This window comes from Tupaia chinensis, unplaced genomic scaffold (assembly GCF_000334495.1).
Source record: "Tupaia chinensis unplaced genomic scaffold, TupChi_1.0 Scaffold143584_1, whole genome shotgun sequence".
NCBI lineage: Eukaryota > Metazoa > Chordata > Mammalia > Scandentia > Tupaiidae > Tupaia > Tupaia belangeri.
In genome coordinates, this window is record NW_006203430.1 from 9259280 (window position 1) to 9262811 (window position 3532).

Genomic DNA, 3532 nt, shown 5'->3' on the forward strand with positions numbered 1-3532 from the left:
TGAACCAGCCCATGGCCTGGTGGTTAATGCAGCCAGATCCCACGTCTGTGATTTGAGTCCCAGACCAATGGCTTGAGGAACATGTGAAGTGCATGTGTGTACCTGCCCAAAGAAGGGAGAGATGGAGAAGGGATTGCAGCAGGATCCTTCTGCATGAGGGATGCTTTCTCCTCTCTCTTTCATTGTCTCTCTGGTAAGCACACACACCCTCTGGAAAACAAAGCAAAGCAGAACAAAACAAAACCAAAAACCTCAGTGGCTTAGAATCACAACATGGGGGAGGAATGAATAGGTGTGGCACAGGGATGTGTTAGAGCAGTGAAGCTACTCTGTATGAAGCTGTAACGGTGGAAATGACGCTATTCATCAAAATCTAATGGACTCTCGCACACAGAGAGCGAACCTTAATGTTTGCAAATTAAAAATAAAACATCAGGAGAACTCCAAGATGAAAAGCTAAACGTGATAAAAGAATCTAATTGTGTTACGAACAAAGTAACATCATGGAAGGGGGTTGGGAAGAATTGCTGGCCTCAGGAATGCTGGGAATGAGCAGAGTCTGAGACCAGAGGCAAAAGAACTGCACACAAGGACTGGACTCCAATGGATGAGGCTGTTTCCCATGGGATAGGGTGAACCATCCTGCTACTGCTGCACATGGACCCTGGAACCGAACAATTAAGCCAGTGGTTGGCAGATGGTGGGAGCCAGGTTTCCCACTGTTTGGAGTGAGGAGTTACAGACAAGCAAGGGCAGAAGGCAGCGTGATCTTCTGTGGTGGTGGATTAAAGTTAGAGACATCAGTATGAACTTGTGTTTAGTTTAATACAAATACAGATAAACATATGTGGAAATATTTGCAGGTATGGGGACCAGTAAATGGTGTAATGGTTACGTCACTGGACTCCCACGTAGTTGACTGCAGTTCGAGTCCCAGACTTGGCGACTTGAAACTCATGCCGGGTGTGTATATGCATGCCCAAAATCCCAAGAGGAGAATGGAGAAGGGATTGTGACATGACTATTCCCCTGGAGGGGGATTTCTCACCTTTCTGTCTTTCTGTCTCTCCGTCTCTCCGGTGAGCACATGCACCCTGTAGCAAAATTCTCTCTTAAAAAAAATATTTCCAGATATGTTACATATGTGAGTCAATACACACACAGATATTTTCTAGCTCTGTCAGCTCAGAGAGCCTAGAAGCACTAGCATTCCAGAAGTAATGAACATGTCCTGTGTCCAGATCTTGGTTTATAAGACTATTCTCAAACAGAAGAGACGGGCTCCTAGGATAAATAGCTTGTTTCAAGACTGGGGTTGGACTATAGGAAAGAAAAAAAAAAAAAAAAAGACTGAGAAGGAAATACATAAGATAAACCCAGAGCATCTTTTAGAGCCAAAAAATAAGGAAACGCTAAAAACAATGTTGGGTATGTGTGTGTCAAAGGGCATAAAAGGAAATTGAAAGAGCTCCCAGTGGCCAAAGCTGAAGTAATTTGAAGCAGTAACTAGATTATCATCCAAAGTATGAAGTCCATACTGATATAAATCCATAGGTCGATTCTGGTATAAGTAAGTGAATAAATAAGTAAATGGAATTACCCACTTGTATAGATAAGGCAAGAATTGCTCACAGAATCCCAGCCTCACCACACAGCAGAGCACAGGAGAGAATTAGAGCAGACCCCATTATTGACCACCCTTACTCCTCATGAGTGTGGCTCAGGCTGGGAGGGGACAGCTTGTCCATCCACACATGGTATTAGCTAGGAAGGCTTGCCTGGTGCTAGAGGGTCCCAGAAAGCTCCAGCGAACAGTGTCTTGGTGCTCTCCCATGTGGCCCTGTGTGTCCACGTGGCCCACTCTCTATCCCCTCCTCTTTCTCTTCATGCTCGCATTCATCATCACTCAGTAGTTTCGGCTGAACCTCCTTCCAGCTGGAAGCTGCCAGGCCCCAGAAGTCCGGAGCCCAGCCGCATTCTGCCACATTCTATTGGTCAGAGCAGGTCATGAGCTGGACTCAGGGGGAGGGGAGGCAGACACCAAGTATAGGAGCTGCAGAAATACACTGCCAAGGGAAAGAAGGAAAGAACCACAGACCCATCTGCACAGAGAATACTCCCCAGGCAGTGAGAGACAGGGCCTTGACAACCACTATAGAAAGTTTAAAGGGCATTGTGAAATGCAAGTAATTCTAACCTCCTCGGAGGTATACAAGCACAAATCCTTTATAAAAGACAGCAGTTGGGGGCTGGCAGGTGACATGGTGGTTAAGGCACTGGACTCCCACATGGTCAACCATGGTTCAAGTCCCAGACCTAGCAGCTTGCTTTCTCACTCTCTCTCTCTCTCTCCTTTGATCAAATTAAAATAAATAAATACATACGTACATAAATAAAGCTAAATAAAACAATTCTTTAAAAAAAGTAGTTAATTTAATATAAACATACTTGTTTACACTTACATGACCTTTTATTGTGGAGGCAAAAGGATAATTTATGTGAATCATAAAGAAATTTAGGAAAATTAAATTAATTAAGCTTGGGGGCTGGCAGGTGGTGTGGTGGTGAAGGGCACTGGACTCCCACATGACTGACCATGGTTTTAGTCCTGGACCTGGCAGCTTGCTTTCTCGCTTTCTTTTTCTTTCTTTTCTCTCTTTTTTTTTTTTTTTTTAAAGATTTATTTATTTATTATTTTCACATGGATTTTGCCAGAGAAAGACAGAGAGGAAGAGTGAGAAAGTAAGCTGCCAGGTCGGGGACTCAAACCATGGTCAGCCATGTGGGAATTCCAACGCCTTAACCATCACGCCCCTTGCTGGTCCCATTGCTTTCTCACTTTCTCTCTCTCTCTCTCACTCTGTCCCTCTATGGTCAAATTAAAATAAATAAATAAAATAGTTCTTTAAAAAAATTAAGCTTGGCACAAACTAATAAACTTAATTCTTTCAAAGCTGTGTTATGTCATATTATTTCATAAATTATGATATAGTGTAGGAAAATATATATGTTTGTTTTAAGTGAAAATTATGAAACCAGATTTTTTTTTTTCCCTTAAGTTTTTTGCTATAGGGTGCGTGTGCTCATTGAAGAGACATGGAAAGAGCGAAAAAGTGAGAAATCAACCCCCCAGGGGAAATGGCAATGCTGCAATCCCCTCTCTTCCACTCTCCTCTTAGGATTCTGGGCATGCTCAAACACATGCCTACTGTGTCCCTCAAGCTGCCATGTCCAGAATTTGAACTTCAAAATCAGCCAAGTGAGATTCAGCCACCCCAACCACCAGTTACCAGCTGGCCCTGAAACCAGGACAACTTAATCAAGAATTTGTCTTGAGTAAAAATATTATCTGAGGGGCTGGCAGGCGTGGTGGTTAAGGGCACTGGACTGCCACTTGACTGACTGTGGTTCAAGTCCCAGACCTGGCAGCTTCCTTTCTCATCTTCCCCCCTCTCTCTCACTCTGTCCCTCTCTGGTCAAGTTAAAAATAAATAAATAAATAAATAAAGTTAAATATAATAATTCTTTTTCT